This window comes from Lonchura striata, chromosome 5, assembly GCF_046129695.1.
Source record: "Lonchura striata isolate bLonStr1 chromosome 5, bLonStr1.mat, whole genome shotgun sequence".
Classification (NCBI taxonomy): Eukaryota; Metazoa; Chordata; class Aves; order Passeriformes; family Estrildidae; genus Lonchura; species Lonchura striata.
In genome coordinates, this window is record NC_134607.1 from 65586388 (window position 1) to 65607413 (window position 21026).

Genomic DNA, 21026 nt, shown 5'->3' on the forward strand with positions numbered 1-21026 from the left:
GAAGCGAGAAGGCAGGAGGAGGGTAACACAACGCCCTGAACTGCCTCGGCTCTCCCGGCTGCTCGGCGCTCACCCTGCCCGCTCCCTGCTTTTTGAGGATGCGACAAGTCGCAGTGCCGGGGCGCAGCATCCTCGGAGGAGCGTGTGTCTTCCCCCCGCCTCGGCCCCGTCCAATCAGGGCGCTGGGGGAGGGATGCTCAGGGCAGGGATGCAGGGTTGCCAGGCGACAGCAGCGTCCCCGTGTCCCGTCCCCCCCACACCCCTGTGCTCCCCCCGGGGCCGGGCTGCGCTCTGCCCGCGCTGCCGGCGCAGTTAAACAGCCGCGGGGAGCCCCGCAGCATGGGGCTCGCCTCCTTCCCAGGGCTCCTGCCACAGCCCCGCTCCCGGCCGTGCCAGGAGCGATAGCCAGCTCCGGAGTGAGAATTAGGAAGGCAGTCAATGAATAAATGGTAGGGATAAAGCTCAGCCGGCCCCTCCGCGCAGCGCCGAGCGCCGGGGGAGGCGGTCTGCGAACGCCAGCCAGCTCCCACTCCCTGTCTTTGCAACTCTAGGTCGCCTCCTAATTTAAAGCTTTGCACCAATCCCCTTTGCCCGGAAAGGAGAGGAAATCTAGAAAGATGCCAGGCTGCGAAAAGGGACCCCAGTTCACAGCGCCGGTCCCAGGCGCCGCCTGGCTAAGCAGAGCCAAAGTTGGTGAGAGCAGCGGGAAGCGGGTGCTCCGGAGGAGAGGGGAAAGGAAGGGGATCATCGCTTGGTGATCACAACCTCTCCGTCCCGTTGTCCCCCTCCTCTCCTTCCCTCACAGCTTACCTCTGACCACTTAGGAGGCCTTGATGAGTTTCCATCGGGATCCGATCCAAGGTGGAGGGGAGAAAGGGTGATTGATCCCGGAGGAAGCAGCTCACACAAGTTTGGGGGTGAGACTCCCCGGTGGATGTTTAACGAGCACATCGGGAGGCCCGCGATGCCCGGGGACAGCTGGAGACCCTCACCAGGACCTGTCCTCATTGCACGGTAAGAAGCTGGGCACCGCTATCCCGCGTCCTGCTCCCTGCATCCCACATCCCTGCCTCTGCATCCTGCGTCTCGAATTCGCGCATCCCGGTCCTCACATCCCCGTATCCCGCATCTCAATCCTCGCATCCCACTCCTTGCATCCCACACCCTGCAGCCTGGATCCCTGCATCCCGGGTCCCTGCAGCCCACCCCCGCCCCATTCTGCCCTCTGGACCAGACTCAGCCGCTGCCCCGGGGGTTGCAGGTTGTGCAGCCAGGAAAAAGTTTAGAGTGGTGAATTGCAAAGAGGCTTCCTGACGGGATTCGGGGGGCAGGAGAAACGGGGAAGGGGGGAGCAGGAGGAGAACAAGGGCTTTTACACTTGCAGAGGAAGGGTAGGATTCAGGGGCGACCCTGTGGTCGACATCTAGGGGGGGTCAGGGCAGCGTGAAGAAAGGAGCTGTGTCCAGATGTTGCCCAGAGGTTCCTGCTCCCACAGTCTTTGGGGGTGAAAGGATGAAATCTTAAGCTTGCCATCCTATGCCCTTCCTTAGCCTGGGGTGGAAAGTGCCAAGCCAGCAGCTGGAAAAGCTGTGCTGAGTGCCCAGCTCAGCTCCCTGGATCTGCTGCTGGGAGAGAGGACGAAAGAGGTGGGGAACCTTAAAGAAACTGGAAGTGCTTTGCTCCTCTGGGAATATCTCCTCTGCAGGGACCTGGCTCATTCCAGGATCCTAAAATTGGATTATTTCAAAAAAGGAAGGAGAGATTAGCAGGGATGATATAGCCATTGTAACTCTTCCTCACATATACAATCTGCGTGTCCATGTGAGTACACAGCCAGCTGTGCAGGTGTGTGTGTGCTTCTGGGGCTGTTCATGCCTGTGGATGTGCCTTGCCCATATCCCTGTGGCTCTGCGTGTGCAGGTGTGTGTATCTGTGCTTATGTGTTTGCTCGGACTCATGTGGATGTTTTATATGTACAGATTCACAGGAATGTGCTTTTTATTCCCAGACAGTGTTTGTCTAACCCTCTGTAGACCCAGAGGTGTGTGGGTACGTACCTTCCATCTGTGTGTGTGTGCCAGCCACACGCATCTGCTGGGACACACATGTGGGTGTGAGAAAGTGTATCTCCATGCCAGTGTGTAGGTAGGATTTTGGGCAGAGAGGTGGATTTTGGGGCCTTTATCCCCCCATGTTATCACAGAGATTCAATGGATCATTTTATGTACACATCTATGTATTTCAGCAATCTTTATAAAACTCAAGCAACTGATAAAAAACTAGGCAGGCATCTCACCAATACTGCATTGAACTGAACTAAGGATTTGCTGGTAGTTTGTGAGTTCTTTGGCTCCTCAGTTTATGCCACCTGCTGAAGATTATTTTAGTTCTTTTTGTTGGTGGTGGTGGTGGCAGGTTTTTTTATTAGTTAAATCAGCTTTTAAAAACACTCAATTGGAAGACTGTGAAACAGAACAGCCTGGGACACAAACTGGTACCTATTTCAGCTTGCATAAGTATATGTCTCATGCTGATTAAATATTCATGAGAACAATTTGAAAATCACACAATCCACCTGATCAAGTACATATTTTAGGAAAATAATGTTTTCCATTTTCTTGAAATGCACCCAAATCGCAATGACTTCTTCTGCTGTTATTTATGTTGATAAATGTATTACAAGAAAAGGTAATTTCTCCAGTTATATTGAGAAAAATTGCACATTACGCTAGTTTTGTTCACAGTTAAGGTAATAGAAAAATTATACTTCAGTAATGTTCATCCTTTGAATTAAATCAGTAACAATTCATACAAATCCTTCTTAATGAAATGATTATTTGAAGAGCAATACAAGTCAGTTTTCCCCTACTAGAATATGTCATACTTTAATTTCAGTGAGTTTTTTCTTGTTTGTTTGTTTGTTTGTTTGTTTGTTTGTTTTTTAGGGGTTTGTTTTAAGAATAATGTTCTCCACTACTCTCAATATCTCTAGAGCCATTCATTATACATAAAACATAAAACACACCCCAAAATAGAAAACATATTAGTTGTTTTACTGCTCTGTAACTCAAAAACAAGTAAAATGGCATTGGTACCAAGTACATTAAAACTAGACTTTCATCCTGGAGCCAAGGTGCTTTTCTAATCACTGTTGATGTTTGCCTGGGTTACTTGTGTTGATGACCTACTTATAAGCTTCTACAAATAAAAGAATAAAGTTTTTTTAGGCAAATGTTGACACCTTGTCTAGAAGTAAGATTCTAATTTTATCATTGAAAGACTGGATCTAAAGCAAGATGCAGGGATAAAGTATCTTTCTGGATTCTCATATTGTTTGTACAGTTAAATAAATGTGACAAAGCAAAGTACTAAATCAGACTGGAAAGCCAAAATAAAAGAAATACATTACAAACAATGCTATCATTCAGTTCAGTGGTCTGTGTTACATAAATGGAGCTGAATTTGGAAATGAAGGCAGTGTAGGGACATGTAGTGGCATTAAAGAAAGAACAATTTGGATGTTTTGTGTGAACACAACTTGCCCATGGCAGTGTCCTACAGAACATAAATTGTGCTGTGGCTCACAGAATCCTCTATAGAGTATTATAAGGCATGAAAGACCTGGTCCTAATGTTGTTTATGCTGGGGTCAAATTGCAATTTTTTACCTTTATAGCCAGCGGGCTAAATTCTGTTTTGCCTACAAGAATTCAGGTGGGTACATGAGGTGTGCATCCACCAAAAATGTGGTTTAGCATTGCAATTTGGGAATCCAGTCTCAAGATTTCACAGGGCATGAGATCCTGTCTATGAGGCTGTTAAATTTGCCAACAACATCCTACTGAAGGGACTTCATTCTCTAATCAGTTTTTGAAAGCTGTCTCCAGAGTCCTACAAAATTTTATCAAGATTGTTGCATCTTGTTTGCTCCAACTTGTACTATAGTTATTGATCTCTTAGTATGAATTTTTGTCATTGGTAAAGTCACTCTCAGGATGTCACAGAACACCACCAAAATGTTTGACACTCTCCAGGATCAGACAGCATTACTGTCTATGTGGGAATGTGTACAACAGTGGCAAGCTACATAAGCTGTAGTGAAGATGGTGTAATATTGACTATTGGGACCTTTTTTATGCTTATTAGTATAAATTATTAGTATAAAACTGAGAGCAGGTTTAAAGGTTCATCAAGAACTTAGTCCAGGTCAGAGAGTTAAAGGGAAGATTTTCTTCTTGCTCTCTCCTAAGTGTGGAGAATAAGTCTGTGCTTTAATCTCTGAGTGGGTTGTATTTGCAATGGTGGAGTATCCACAGCCAGCAAAATGGGGTGACCAGAGGGAGAATCAGCCACCCTGCCCCTGCAGCCAGCCCTGAATGTCCAGAACAAACCCATGGTGGTCCTGGGGTCCAAAGGTGGCAGGAAAGGTGGACAATATCCTTCAGTAGTACCATCCTCCTAAATCTCTGCCTGTGACTGTTTCTTGCTATGAATTTAGCTGATAATCCAGCCCTACACTGGCAGGGAAAAAAAAAGAAAAAAAAAAAAAAAAAACTGAACACATTTCATTTTATGAAAAATAATGATTGACTAAAAATCCTGGGTTTAATTTAGCAGTAAGAGTAAAATGACAAAAAACAAAAATCCTCTAAGGGGCAATGCTGCCTGGGAATAGCCTCAATGCAATTGTCAGGTGTTTCCACTGGGACAAAGCCACAGTTCATTGTTAGGAGTGCTTCAGCTATTGCAAATTAGTGCAATTTCTCCAGGTCTCTTTCTTCAGTTAAACTCAGAATGCCATATGCGATCTCAATGGATTTGCTGGTTTATCTATTGTCTTAAGAGGTTTTCAGGCATTAATGTCAGGGATGTGCAGATTTTCAAAAATACTGCAAGAAATATACTGTCTTGTTCCCAGCTGCCTTTTGAGAGTAATGCAGCAAATTTTCATAGGGGGTAAATCCCTGTGAACCTGTCAAAGTCAAAAAGAAGTTACAAGAGCTACAGCAAAGTATACAAAAAAAAATGGGCTGTAGAACTATATTGCTTTTATCTGATATTGGTCCTCTCCAATATAAAATTATGTAGTTGGAACAATTATCATGCTTGTTTTCATAGCTATGCTGAGATTATGGGAGTAGCTGCATAGTCAGCAATGATACTGCTTGTGTGGAAATGTATGGACTCTTCATGTAAATCAACAGGCATTTCCAAAAATATGAGTCGGGTTAGCAGCTTTTCCAAATTCTCTAAGACCCACATGCAAAAGCGTAGCCTTAACCCCAGTTACTGGGGCAGCCTTCCTTCAGAACACTTTAAAGTCTGGCAAGTGGCTTGAATTTGATATTACTGATGACCCTGACCTTCAAAGTCACTTTCCCAGTGCATGCAAAGGGATACAGCATGATCACCAAGTATATAAACCAGATCAGAGATGCATCAAGCAAGGTGTGTAGAGAGGGAATTGCTGATAAAGTTTTCACGGATGAAATGGGAACTTGGGCTTTTGGTGGATGCTGTCAGACCCTGAAATTCTCTGCTAGAATAGTGAATAGAGAAGGGGAAAAAAAGAAAATATCTCTGTACCAGACAAAATGGGAAAAATGAAAAGAAGAAAATTGCTTGAAAGAAAAGGGAAAAAATATCAGTAGAGATACCCAAATGAGTATTCGAGCTGGAAGAGAAGTAAATTAAATGATAAGCCAGTTGTGGGAAGAAGAGATTTTAAGGCAGATGAAGGTGGTGAAGTTAATGGAAACATTGCCAGATTCCAGAGGAAAATCAAGCAAGTCTACACGAGAGAGAATTAAGTAAAAAGCTAATTGGCCACAAAGTCAGCAAATTCATAGGACAGAACTGTATTAAGAGTAATCATAAGAGAATTGTTTTTTCATGTGAAGAAGGATAAACATGTTAGTTTAGAGTACCCGTTAAGGAGCAGGGCACTTGAAAGAAGGGGTGCTCCATAGGTGAAGTAAAGTATGCCAGTGAGAAGAAGCAAAATCTTGATAAAATGAGAAGTGGTTGAGGAGATAACAAGGGGAAGAATAAAATAGGGAAATAAAATCAAAAGATTGGGACTGGCATGACATCAGAGGAAAAGCAGTGACAGAGGCTGGAAGAAGAGCTTGAGCTAAAAAAAAAAAAAAAAAAAAAAAAAAAAAAAAAAAAAGAGGACAGAAAAGAAAAGAGTAATAAAGGGTATGGAGGTACAGAAAAGTCATCTCCCACAGGTTCAGAGGAGGAGTTGGGGCCTGGACTTGCCAGGAGGAAAGGGCTGAAGGGAACCTGAAAACTGAGAAAAAGCCTTTCTCTAGAACATGACATGCTGGTGGAAGACAGAGAGAAGAGAAAATGTGTGGAATGTAGAGACTGACAGCACCCTCAGCTGAGAAATACTGCTAAACTTCTACATGAGCTTCCACTCCCATGAAAAGCTCCACTAATGAGCCCAGACACAAACCAGGGAACAATTTTTGTGTTACCTGAATGCTGCGCCTGGAGGAGGGACACACAGCTACGGAGCTGCATGAACTGGGGCTCTGCAGAGCCTCAGCCCCTGTGGGTTGTGGTGCTGCTCCTCCCAGGGCCACTTTGCTGAGCTGACAGGGATCCTGCCCTGGGCTCTGGAAGGAGGATGCTGCAGGCAGCTCACCCACTCTGGGATTTGGCAGCAGCAGGATTCTTCTCTGCAATGAGCTCTGCAGAGAAGCTGGCTGAGATAAGTGAGCAACAAGGGGCTGCCTGATTATATTGAGAGATTCTAAACTGCTTCCAGCAAAAATTAATGTGTCAGATGTCAAATCTAACACTAAAGGGACATTAATGGCTCGCAACAGGCTTTGAAGACTGTGTGGTCAAGCTGATGCTGCAGTGTAGGATGGGACACAAGTGGAAAAGGGTTTGAAAATCTTACAAAATATTGTTTCACACCTAAATTCGTAACATTTACCCCCAAATATATTCCTAAAATGTTTCAGCGCTAAAAGTTCCTAAATATTGTTTCATCACTGATGTGACTCCCTGCTCTATGGACATGTAATATCAGGGTTATAGAAATTGTCTTTGTTATAGGAATGCAGGTTAAATACACCCCTCCTCCCTGGTGAGGAAAGGGCTGGGGTTCTCTGAGAACCTAGACCAGTACTGATCTTTTTGACCTTGAGCTGTTAAAAGTACAGCTCACCACATCAGGATTGTTGTTTTCCATAACATAGCTGTGATTAAGTCTCCTTAGATCCCAAACTGTCCCCAGCTTGTATGTGCCAGGCCTCCACTATGGGGCACCTGCAGCTGTGCTTGAGGGAACATTTCTACATGTGTGTTTTGTAAGAGATTTTTGCCTGATGTATTTTTGGATCCAGTACCTTACTGTCTTGTAGATTCTGTATTGCTTTATAATCATTATATATTGTATTTTTATCACTAATTAAATTCACATTGGCTGCGTCATCTAGTGAAGAAATTATCAGGAAATCATGAGAAGACATGTTCTGCTAATGTTTAAAAATATGTTATTTGTAATGCTTAGAAGAAATTGGCTGTGCTACTGTTAGACTCACATAGAAAGAAATGTGATAAAAGTCAAGAAGCAAATTTTGGAGAGCTTTTCAGAACTCATAGAATGATTAATTTTTTCTCTTTTATTTATCTGTATTTTCAAGACAAGAGAAAGCAGATAAATAGACAAAAGGATGGAGGAAAAAAGAAAGATAAAAATATTGCTCAGTAACACATGTAGGGTTCAGTGCTGAGGTATTAAGAGTATGAATGGATCAGCTCACATTGCTAAGAAATGTCAAAAATTATATTTCTCTGCAACACCATTTAAAAATTGATATTTTTATATTTATATAAATATAAATATATTTGGTCTTGCCTTGACAAATCAGTTTTCAAAAAGCTTCATTATAATTTTTGGTGAGATTATGTGCATATTTGATTGTTCAGTGGCACCAATCAAGAATATGGCTAGGGACTTCTTTTTATCATAGATTTTTAATGGCATTTTTACAAATTCTTAGTCAGTCAGAAAGACATCTTCACTGTATGTCACTAAAACTGCATTTGGTTCCATTGTAAAATTTCCAGATGGTTCTGTAATGCCACAAATTTTCTTGATTTTACCTTGTTACAGATGTATTTTACCAGTATTTAACTCTGCCCTGCAAAAAGCAGGGGAGAAAAACACCCACATAGGGCATCAATGTAGTAATATTGGATTAAACTTTGGCAAAACTGTGTGAAAAGAACACCTTACAACACCTAATAGATGTTACAGTGCATTATTTGCATAGAGACTATTAAGCTTGTTTGCCTTATTATGAAATGCTTGTCGATAAAATAATATTTTACTAGAAAGATTGGAAAGTTTATAGGGATCTCCTTAGATATTTTCCAAGCACTGCAAGAACACACTAAAGTATACTTGTTAAATCTCTGTTGCAAGCATTTCATTGTATTCCCTCGGGATCCCTTAATTGTGCTGCTCATTTTGTTCCTTGCAGCCACCATGGCTTTAGAAGAGCCCTGACACTACCAGAGACCAGCAGACAGTGTGTTTGTGTGTTTTATTAAACAAGTGCAAGCTCATCCTACACTGGCTGATGATGAGGTTCAGTTATCAGGCAAGTCTTTGCTCTCAGATGTTGAGGAAAAGGAGAGAAATTGTGTGGGAATGGTAGACCAACACTCAAGACTGTTTCAGCCAAATACTCCTAAACCATACAGCTCAAGCTTCTTTATCACACCATTATTACAAAATGCATTTACCTTAAAAAAAAAAAAATACACAACCAAGAAAAGAAATGAACTGTCAGGTCAAAAGCAGAACAAACCCCACTGCTGTTCCAACAAAAGCAACATGCAGCCCATGTCTTTTTCATCCATTCACTTGCCATTGTAGCTGTCATAATGTGTATTTACATATGGCAAATCCCACAGCTGATTCATTAAGATGATTTTATGGGTGAAAAGGGAACCTGACTTAATGGAGTCTCTCCTGGAATACAAATAAAATCAGATAACTTTCAGAGGTTAATAACTTTCATTTCTGAAGTGGACTTTAAATCTCAAAGAAGAGAATAGCTCTGCTTAAAGCAATCTTTGCTTCTTCATTCAGAAGTGATCTCCGAATAATTGTTCAGTTTAGCTGAACTTTGCTTTCCTTGGTATCCTAGGAGAAAAGCTCTGACAGACTGGGAATTTTAACTTGTTTGTAATGTAAACTCAGTATACTGGTGGTGCTTTTTCAACACTCCAGAAACTGCTTGGGAGGAAAAAGAAATAAATAAAAAGGCTTTGATCCTCTGAGCAAACAAAAAGGGGAGAAGAAGGCTAAAAGAACCATCATTTGTTAAAGGCAGAGAAGGAAAATGTGGGAAAGGTGTTTCTATTTTAACAGTTTCAGAGAATGAAAGAAATATCAGACACTTCAACAGCATTAGAAGGTTCTGAGGAATAAGGATGGATGCTTTATTTTTATTGTGTCATTGATATTTTTGAGATTTTTAAGGATTATGCAATTCTCAATAATATCAATCATCTAAACAAGATATTTTTTTTCCCAGAAGCAGATATCTGGGAAAAATCTTAGTGATTAATGCTAATACCTTGAGTATCAAGCTCAGATAAACATATTCCAAGTGGTATTATTCAGTATGGAGAAAGGACAAGTTTAGTCTGAAAGTAACACCAGGTCCTGGGAGCTGAGATTTAATTTGCATATCAGGTTTTTGGCCAAAGAGTGGAATGTAAATGGAAGCTTGCAGTAGCAAGGAGGGGTGTGACCCTGCTGGGTGTAACCCTGTTGGCTGGTTATCTCTGAGAGATGCTTCCATACCCTAAAATGTAGGTATTTTGGACAGTAGGTAAGATGAAGTCTTACATTACTTCTACTTATCTGCCAATTTCACATTTTTTTAAGGAATGAAATAGACAAATAGTTCCACTTAGACCTAACTACCTTAAATCAATGTCCAGGGAGCAGCTGCAGAGTAATAGGGTTTCTTAGTCCTGTGATTTCCTGGCGAGGGCACAAGGTTCCAATTAGAACTTATCCTGAGAGAGTGCAGTGTCCATTAGGGTAGAAATGGATGGAAAGAAGCCCTTTTTATGTAAGATTCTTCATTTTCAAAGATTGTACACAATGTTCCGTTTGCCTGAACACAGCATTTATAGTTTCACAGATAATGACACCAGTAAGGACCTCATCTGATCCATCTCCCCCTTTGAAGATGGCATTAACTGTCTTTAAGTTTTTATTAAGTGATACTTGTTGAATGATTTCCATAAAATCTGCAATGACACGTTTCACAGCCTCTTGCAAAAGCATATATCTTAAGTGCTTCAGTGCTCTTATGGACAGAAGGTCTCCAAAAATTTAACTGAATTCCACTTTTTGCAACCAAGCATATCACTCTTATCCTCTCTACTATGGAAATTTGAAGCAATTCAGTATTTTCTTTTCCATTTCAGCCTTTTATATTGCAAAGGGATTAGATTTTGGCTGTTTAATGTTCATTTAGGTAATGTTCCCCTCAGTCATCTCCTGACTCAGTGAAATAACTGGTTTTCTTTTGCCATTTGCTTTTTTAAGTAGCTTGTTTTTCTTGTTGTTTTCTTTTTTCCTTCTCCAGTAGCTCGTCTGGACCCATACCCCAAAGATGAGTACAGACAATGAAGGGCTTGATTTCCCTTGTCTTGAATACAGCATTTCTCAAATAAATCTTTTATACCATTTCTTTCTTCTGTTCTCCAAGCCTCCCTCCAGCCAGAATTTTGCCCAAAGAACCCCCAGGAGCTGCACAGAGCTATAGTGATGCCCTTGTCCTGTCATGTTTCAATTTGGTATATTTTTTCTTGACTGCTTGTAGTCATTCCTAGTTTGCAGCCACATCCACCTCCAACCAAGTAACTGTCAGCCCTCACATCCACATTAACATTTCAGAAGAAAACTTTTAAGGCACTCTGAACAACCTGTTGCTTTGTCTTTGCCAGAAGGGTCTGTGTGGACCATGGCTCCCCTTGGCTCAGTCACTGCTAAAGATAAGGGATGCTTGACTGCTGCATTGTCTACCATGTGTCGTGTGCAGGAGGGAAGTTTCCAGACCAACTCCAAACATAAAATATACAGATGAATGTGGGAGAGTGATGGATACAGATGTGTGGTGGGTACTCCTTTGGGAATTCCAGCTGTAGGCCCATGGAAAGGCAGAAGTTGCTCATGCTCTCAGGCTCATAATCAGAGTCAGGAGGTCTCAAATGAGAAGTTCAACCTTGCTGCTGGCAAACCCACACAGAGTTCATCTACATTAAGCCTGATGAATGTGACATTAGGCAAGAATCCAGCACTTCATGACCCCTAGACACATTTTGTGCCTTACTTGTTTAATTTATCTTCTTTTATTAAGATTCAAACTTTTCCCTGGCCAGTTTAGAATATTTCCCAAAATGCCCAGGACATGGATAATGTCAGAGAGGTCCTAATGAAGCTGCCAAAGGTACTTGCCCCAAACGCTCCTTAGAGAACCCTTTACATCTGTTAGGTTCATGCATAAGAGAGTATTAGTTACTGTTAAAAACAAAAACAGAAACAAGCACAAAAACAAAAACAAAAACAAAAAAAACACATCAGGAAGGAAAAATAAAAAGCTTGTGTATCTGTAGTAATTCATGGACCACCTTAATTAAAAAAAAAAAAATGTTCCCTCTAGCCTTCAAATTAATCAACATGCTCTTTTAATATACCTCAGTGAATTAAAACACATCCAATACAACTCACTTTTTCCTGACCATTAGCTTTCAAGCCTTGAATTCCCCTGAACAGGTAAGCAGCTACTTTGAAGATTTAACTGGCCTGGCTCTACCAAGGCACAAGCCACCATTATGTATGAGAAAAATCCCTTTTCTCTGTTTGTTTGCTCACACTGAACAGATAAATAAGCACTCCTCGGATGCACTTGGTGAAAGGGAACATTGGTGTGCATGTGAGACAGAAATGTTTTGCAGACTGGGGTAGGGAGACAGAGAGGCATATTCAGGCAACCTGTGGATGCATCTTGATGGTTTTTTTCTCTCCACTTGTAGTATAGGCAACCCCAAACACTCATCTGATATTTTGGTTCTTGAACCTAGATCACACTAAATAGATCAAGTGCCTAAAATTCACTGATCATGATCAGCAGGGCCTGGCATTGTAATGGCACTTATTGAATGGCCAACAGTGTGTTCCCGAGTCCTTAAAAAAAGTTTCCAGGTAAATTCATTTCTATTTAATCAACAGGACTTATCTTACTAACATTTTAGAGTGCTGAAATTTTTTGCAACACTTTTTTTAAAGCGACAGGTAATCGATCCTCTAGCATGTCCCATTTTTGTCCATTCTCATTTATGAGACAATTTCCATGCCAATGATTATAATTAAATACTAATATAAGTAGTTTTCAAAAACAAAAGCACGTTTGGAATGATCCATGTTTATCTTTAGAGACTAAGAGCAGCAAAGACTAATGGATTGAGAGGGATTAAACACAAGGCTAATTGTTCATTAGGCAACCTAAGACCAATTAAATGTGCTAATCCATTCAATATTTTTTCTAGCTATTTCCATTATTATCCTTGTCAAAATTATTTTGCATGCATTAATTCACCTATGCTTATTTATTAATAATGAAACTCCCTTGAAATGCAGGTCTTGCATCCTATAGTCCTTTCTCAAGCAAAACTTCCATGATAGCAGTAGCAGAAGGATTCAAGATGTGACTGGAACTCTCTGTACTGTTCTTCTCCTAAAATAAAATATAAATTCTTTCAATAAGATTAATGTGAGTGCATTCTCCATCTGTATCGATTCCGGATACTCTCCATGTTTAATTAAGACATATTATCATGCAAAATTATGCATAGTTCAGTGTTCAATGAAAGTGGTCCAGACTGTACCTGACCAAAATAATTTATCTAAAATTTATTGCTGATTGTTGACTATTATTATGTATTAGTTTTTACATTATTTTGATGTGCAATTGATTATCTGTTTGCCAGATAAATAGACAGAGAGTTATTGATAGCTAACTTGCTCATCATGTCTTCCAAGTTCCAAAAATTAATTTTTTTTCAGCTCAGTTGCACATTAATATTGTCAGATCCTGGCATCCAAAATAATCCTTGGAGGAAAACAGACTTATCATAAAATTATTCACAAAGATGTTACCACAAATATGGGAAATGAGCCACAGGCCAGGTAGCAGTGCAACAGGAATAGGTTTGAGGCTATGGAAGCTCAGAAGCAGAGCATGACTCAACACCATGGTATCATATTGCTGTCGAAAAAGGAAATTTTCCACTAGGGTTAATTAAAAGGAATATTGTCTTCAAGATACAGAGTGTAAACATTAATCTCTACTCAATACTAGTAGGGCCACTTTCAGAGTATGGTGCCCAGTTTTGAGACCAATGTTTTAAGAAAGACTATAAATCTCTTGGAGTGCACAGAGTATCAACACGGAGAATTGTGTGGAACAAATAAATTTGTCACAGGTAAGTAAAAGGCTTAAACTGTCACACAGAAGACTAGACCTCAGGAAAAGCTTTTAATTGTAAGGAATGGGAAAGACAGAATAAACTGCTGGGAAATAGAGGAAGTTCCTGTCACCAAAGTATCTAGAAAAAAGTTACCCAAGACATGAGTTAGATAAGACGCAAATAAAATTGATCTTGATTTGGGTAAGAGCAAAGGAAGATCAAGATCAAGACTTTCAGGGTCCCTTCTAACCCTCTCCTTCTCTCAGTGACCTAAACATAATTCAGGGCTCCTATCCCAGGGTCTGTGTTTTGCAAACTTCTCGTGGTGAGGTGCAGCAGAGGTAGTCAGAGCAGGGAGCATCACACTCCTCTTGGGGAAGAGAAGGGAAAATGGACAAATTGCAGGGGTGAACAAGGTTGTCCTGCAAGAGAGAGGGAAGCTCTGCCATGCAGGGGCAAATCACATGTGTGTACAGGGCAAGAAGGGATCCCAAGTCTCTGCTTAGTTCACACACAGATTCCTTATGAGTGACTTCAGTAAAGACAGACACATCATGTAAAGGCCATGGGCACTCTCCCCCCTTACTATACGGGCTGTGCAGAAGTCCCTGTGTGTCTGCAGAAGCAAGCATTAAATGAGTTCTAATATTAGGACAACAGAGAAACAAGAAAAGAAGGAGCAGCATGACTTGTGCTGTCAACTTTAAAATCTACTCTGCTTGTTCACCGCCTTTGATACCCTCATGTGTAGGCAGCATGCTATATAAGGTTATAAACTTATGTATGTTTTTGGAATATTTGCATAAGGAAATGAATGCAGTAAATCTGTTGACGTCGTCAATGCAGAACTACCGTAACTCTAAAGCTTTCTGCACTGCAGTGATGATTATGAAACTAGTAGGTAGTTTATGTTATTAACTCAAGGCATCATCTCTAATAAATACTCATAAAACACATCGGCAAAAGCATAAACTGCAGGAACACGAGTAGGAAATTTGTGACATGCCCTCTATCATAGATAAATTGTTAACAGTGCTGTTCTGTAATTATTTAATCAAAAGCATACTTAGGGAAAATCTGAAATAACATAGAGAATTCATTTTTTAGAATAAGAGTTCTATCTTCATGTTAATTACTGAAGCAGGGTCATAGTATATTTTAATAAAAGTGTGAGATGGTATTGAAATTCAAATAACTCCTTTGAGGTTTTATGGCTCATACAAAATGCAAAGAAATTCAGAAAGATTTTTTTTTTTCCAAATTAAAAATTGTTTCTTAAAGAGGGATAAGGAATTAGACGTTGTCTTCTAAAAGGACATTATGTTTTGTCATGAGTTTGTGAAAAAATATTCATGTAATGGATAGGAAAGATATGTCATGTACATTACACTCTTTTTTTTTCTATCCTGAAGTTTTTCTTCCATTCAAAAGATACTGTATCTTTCATCATTCAAGGACTCTCTGCACTGACCCTAGAGAATACTGAAATATTCCTTTTATCTGTCCTAAATCAGGTGAACAACAAAAAGATATTGATTTTTCATACAGTATAAATAGTTCATGAATGTATAAAAATTTAACTCAGGATTCACTGGGTCAAATACTAGATTGTGATAAATTAGCAACAAACAGTGGAGCTAGTCTATGTTACAGCAACTGGCAGTGCTGTTCAATTTGTCAGGAGTGCTGCACTTCCATCATTTAATAGCTTCAAGAGATAATAACATCTGCAGTTTTGGGTTTTCAAAGTCAGCTCTTCCTTCCTTTACTCTTACTCAAGCAGTAGAGAGGACTTAGCAGGAAAATCTTTGCACTGTAATAAAATATGTCATTTGTCCCTGTCACTGACAGTGGCTGCTACACTCTGAGCTTGGCCATCACCAGTAGGAAGCTGCTGAGGAGCTGATGGCATGAGAACATGAGTCATGAACGTGTGCCAGTCCCCCAACTCGTGTAAATCAGTGTAACTGCACTGTTACAGGCTCCAAGGACACAGATAGCTTGTAAATACAGGAAATATAGGGGTTGTGCAACATAAATAAAGCCAGAAGAGACAATTCAATCTCCTGACCCAAAGTAGAGTCAGTATTATTGTGTCACTTCTGGAAAAAAGGTTACTTTTTCTTGAAATCCTGTGATGGTAAAGACTCCACAACTCTCCCAGACAGCATGTCCCTGTACCTCAGTACCTTCATGACGAGGACATTTTCCCCTAGTGTCTAGCCTGAATATTTATTTTTATGGTTTAAGTTCATTTCTGCTGTAGCTAATGACTGACACCAAAGTTCTTTCATCCCAATTAATTTCTCACACCCTGAGCATGATGCAGCTTTGCTTACAATCTGGTCTGGCCACAACTGTGATGAACCTGAGACTGCTGATTGGGTTTGGAAAGCTGTGAGTCTCAGGCTGGTGTATCCATGCCTTCTCTAGAGGTCTGGAACTGGCACAGTTCTCTGTCTGAGAGATCTTCCAGGCTGTTGAATTGGCCATGAAACATTTATTGCCTCTGGAAAGAGTCAAAGTAATGCTTGTGAAAAAAACAGCATCCCAGCATTGGGTTTTTTCATTGTCACCTATTACAGGAACATTCTGTTAGGGTTTTTAACATAACAAATAGACACAAAGACATGTTTTAGACTGTGTGATTAGTACAAAGGAAAGTACTATCTCATCAGTGGGATAATGCTTTCTTTCTAAGTTGTAGCACCTCTAATCTTGTGCTCTTTAGTGAGATGACAAACGTCAGCCAGAGCATTAAGTGGTTTTAAATGGCATTGAGTTTTAGTTGCATTATGGTTCCAACTAATGCTTAACATTATTATCTCTTATGCTCATTAAAGGAAATGTTTCATTTCTATCAAAGTAAAGGACTTAGTGTTACGTGAAGAAAATAGCACTGCTTTGAAAATAAAATAGAGTATAAGTAAAAGAAAGAGCTATTGCTGGTGAAAAGGGCTTTGATGAAAACATTATTGAGAATGACAGAAATGTCTTTTTCTCTGATAATTTCTTCTCTATTAATGGCCTATTCTGCTATGATCAATAAAAACTCCTTCAAGGGTCACTGTGCTTCCCAAGTTGATTACTGCAACAGAAACAAATCTGTTCAAAGCCTTTCCTGAGTAAACAGTTACTGATAACACTTTATCCTCCCTGTTCATTGCTGTTCACTAGGGCTTGGTCTTCTCTAGCAAAGTAACTGGAGACAGCAGCCTTGGCTAAACCTCAGGCTGGGGGGCATTTCCACAATGAGGAGATTCATCATGGCATTTTCCTGGCCCCTGCTCAACCTCACTTGGTACCAGGGTCAATTCCCTTCTCCTGAGATAGAGGGATGGAGCTTGGCATTGTCTGATGGCCAGGGATATGTGTAGACTTTTCCAAGGCTATTCTCCTCATTGCTGACTGCCAGCCATGCTTTAGGGCCTGGGCTCTTCCTCTTTTTGTTTAATCCTCCCATTCCACTGCAGAACTCAGAACACAGTTTAATGACATCCTTCTGGTGTTTCTAAGCCACTTTCCTCCCTGACATTTTCCAAGAGCCTTCAGACTATGGACAGATTCCCTAGCAAGCTCCTTTTTGCCTCCTGCATCTTTAGGAGATGGCCCTCTTGAATTTTTAAGAACCTTGCTGACTTTTTCAGAGTGGCAGGAGGCAAGAATACCTGAAATTACAAAGCGGTTATTTTCTCAGCTCAGTCACATTCTTCTGGAGTAAAATTGTAGTGTCTCAGAGGATCTTTGGGCCTGTGGGGAGAATCTGGATTGGTGCCTGGCACGTAGGCAGTGATCTCCTCACTCTTGCCCACAAACCTCCTGCTGTCTGCAGGCTGAGAACCTTGTGCCCCAAGCCCTTGAGGTCATGTGTTTCTCCAGCCCAACTGTGTGGAGAGCAACTGCAAAGCTTAGCTGGTTACACAACTATGTTAATTGTTTTGCCTCTGGGTCTCTGGTATCAGTTCCTTTTCCTGAGAACTCCTTGCAGTTAACCAAGTACTTGCAGTTCATCTCAGACACTTCAGGCTTACATCACATAAAAACCTTTGCTAAGCAGGCAAGTAGCTCTTTCCACATCAAGTCAAATAAGTGGATTTCTATTGGAGCCTTTTGCTTGTGATTAATACCAACAATGAAAGTAATATTTAATCTGCTTCATGTCCTTCTAGAAGACCAAAACTGTCTTGACTCCCACTCAGATGTCTGGAAGAATAAGCAGTGTCTCACCATTGTCCCTTCTATGATATAATCTTGCTTTTTCAGAAAAAGCTTGTGAACTTTAGGGGACAGGGGGAGAGAGAGATGTATTTGTAGTGACTTCTTGGACTTTTCACTACTTCTGTGACTACCAGAGAATTAGAGCTTCTTTTGGTAATTTCATTCCACAGCTTCATTTTGTCCATACAAATCAAGGAAAAAGAGCATTTGAGGGTGGGCTTTATTTCAGTAGACATAACCTGAAACCATAGTGTGGAGGTCTACATCTTTGGAAAGTCATATTTCAATATAAAAAAGAAGAATTACACTTTTAAGGAGAGATTCAACTGACCTGTTTTAGATATCTAAAACATCTCAGAAGAGAGAAGTAATGTTCAAAAATAATTGTGGGTTGTTTTTGTTTTTTTTTTTTTAATTTAAATAAAGTGACTATAAAAGGGCCTTTAAATAAGCAGATCACAGGTATGACCATATTATCTGACTGTTTCATTAAAAGAATCTCACCTAAATGTATAGGGTGGGACTCCAGCAGTTCAGGCTCTTTTATCCATATTTCTCACAGGACTGAAATTTTAGTCATAATTTTATTCATAGCCTGCTCTGTAACTGAACTCAAACAAGGTGCTATGTCAGCGAGAGAGGAAAACATGGTGCTGCTGGTTTTTTCTCTGGTCCTTGCCAAGTTGTCCTCCCTCATTTATTTCCACAAGAGTCTGCTGCGTGTGTGTTCCAAAAAGAGACGATTTTCTCTCTGCAACGCATAGGAGGAAGGCAAAATGTGTCTGAGATCCCACAATGCCATCTTTATTATTTGGAGATAACTTTGCTTGGCGAAATGAATTTTGTCTCCCAGAATTCAGAGTTTGCCTTTCCATTGAGGTTTGAATTTTTAACCAAACATGAAAACAACAACTTACTTGTGCTGATGGGGATCTCTTACACTGTTGTAACTATGCTTCCTTAAGTGTACACAGATGACCTCTGTCAGAGGTTGAATAATGACAGACATGGGCTACAGGAGCCTTTGTTTTAACCCAGTGCAATGCTCCCTAAATTCTTAGTGCTAAACAGTTAGCCTTGAAGTAGAAATTAATACAGGGAGGTCTTTTTGCTTGCATTATACAAGAGGCCAAGCTGGAAAGTCAGTTATGGTCCTGTGCCTTTAAAGTCAGTAGATATACAAATTAGCCATCCATAATCTTCAGAGATGCCAAATTAACACTTTGTTAAAGTGAGCAAGAAATATATTAGAAAACCTAGCAAGCATTCAAGTCTAAGTTCACTGTTCGTCTTGATCTTGTTGATTTGAAAGATTTGCATTCCAGACCTTTCAGAAAACATAAACTATTCTTTCAATCATCTCACAGTGTCAACACACTGGTCCAACATTAAGGTACTCATATATGGAAACTCCTCTCAGTTTACATACTATGCATATGTGATAACTTTCATCTTGGTTATAATAAAGACTGAAGCAACAATTTCCTAAGCCAAAAAAATTAACATTCTTAAACTAAAACACTGTTTCCTGTTCATAAAGTTGATTTGGGCTCAGAGCTTCTGTAGTTTGAGTGTGGAGGAGGTTGCACTGCACAAATTAAAGCAAATACATTTCCTTCCAAGTGGTGCTGTCAGAAAGTCACTTCTGCTAGACTCCAGTTTTCATGTAGAGGCGTTTGCAGTATCATAAATACCTGTTCTTCCTCCTCACATCAAGACCCCCTGAGACCTCAGGTTCCCTAATTTCCTTTTTGAGCACAGATTCCCTGACAGGGTTCACCAGAGTTTAGTTTAGTTTAAATTTGGTGCCTGGTGGGTTGAGTTCTTTCTTTTCTTTCTTTAACCTTTGCTGCCTTCTGTTAAAAGCTGTCATGCATTTGCAGGTCTCAGATTAAAGGCTAGACTTTGCCTTTTCTGCATAAAACAGGAGGAATCTGAGTCCTTTAGCCCCCAGGAGTGGATTCTCATGATTTCCCTCATGCACTCCTTTCTCCTTCTCAAAGCTGCCTTTTATTCTCCTCCTCTGATGCACCTTGCAACGTCTCTCATTCTGAAGCTGGCTCAATTAGAGCTAGGGAAACTTATTCTTGGTGTTGTCAAAGCTCCCTGGAGGTTCCCAGGTAATCTTGCAGAGATTTCCCCACCTGCTGGATTTTCTACTTTTTCACCAAGTCAGTCAACTTTTAGCCCCAAAAATAGGAATACTAACAGGATCAGGAAAAGGCCTTTATAAACGTCCATCTTCTGTTCAATGGATGTGACTTTGGTTAAAATAGTTAATTCCTTTACATATTAAAATCATCCTAGTGATTAGTTCAAGATGTTCCTCTGGCTTTGTGTGGCTGAACCAGGCAATAGCAACAATTACAAGGGAATGTCCTTGTATGTAATGACATTCCCCTGCTGAACCTCAAAAGGACACACCATCTGCATTGCTCCAGTCTTAGAGCCTAGGCAATATTTAACTTCAGGGTTCAGGGATTTGGGAAAATTTCTCATCTTTATGCTCTCTCTTTGTACCAAGGGTGTATAATCACACACCTTTGCCCCAAAATCTGTCAATATGGCAGAGGACTAATTAGAATACAGACAGCCACTGCACCTACACAAGGACTGCTCATAGCCCTGACCCTGATACGTTTTGTCCCCAGGACTGACACACCAGGATGTTGCTGTTGCATTTGTATTTTTGATTATTCGTTTTTTCCCAATCTAGAGGTGAATTACAAAAATTGAAATTTAATACTAACATATTTCCGCTATGCCCAGGGGTTTTTTTAATGTCTTTACAGCTGAAAATATTTATCTGACAAGAAATTGAAGGATCTCCACTGATTTTCACTGAATAACTTTTGAGTTACACCACCATAAATATCAGTGAAGCAGACCAAGTTATTCTTTTGTACCATTTGAATTCACAAATCCACTGGTACTTACCCTCTTGTGATCATAGCTGTAGTTAAGTAGACCAAGTGGGCTGTTTTTACAGATAAACCTTTGTTTATGTCTCACCAGGCTTCATAATTACTGCTTAAATCAGTCAAGTACTCACAGAACCAGGAAACAACTCTCCTTATGACTCATACATTACTAGGTCCAAACTGTTCTTAAGCTGCTCCTGCCCAGAGTTAACATATTTTTTAAAATAAATCCCAACTGTCAGTGGATGACTAGAGGTACAGAACTCACGTCTAAAAATTATTCGATTCCTAATGTCATATTGTGTTAAAAAAAATTGTGAATTAGGCTAGATGTTTCATAATTCTGGACATCTGTCTTTGACAAATA

The 21026-nt window shown here is 40.4% G+C and overlaps 1 protein-coding gene across 3 annotated transcripts in view; it reads left to right on the forward strand.

The window, feature by feature from the left end:
* The first annotated feature begins 321 nt into the window (after window positions 1-321).
* Window positions 322-21026, forward strand: part of GRM3 (glutamate metabotropic receptor 3) — a 103326-nt gene continuing 82621 nt past the window's right edge. For 2 of the 3 annotated variants that reach the window (XM_021531030.3, XM_021531034.3), the window contains exon 1: window positions 322-1014. The gene's annotated coding sequence lies outside the window, so the exon portion shown is untranslated. The remainder of the gene's footprint in view (window positions 1015-21026) is intronic. The other variant, XM_031506931.2, reaches the window with a different exon arrangement.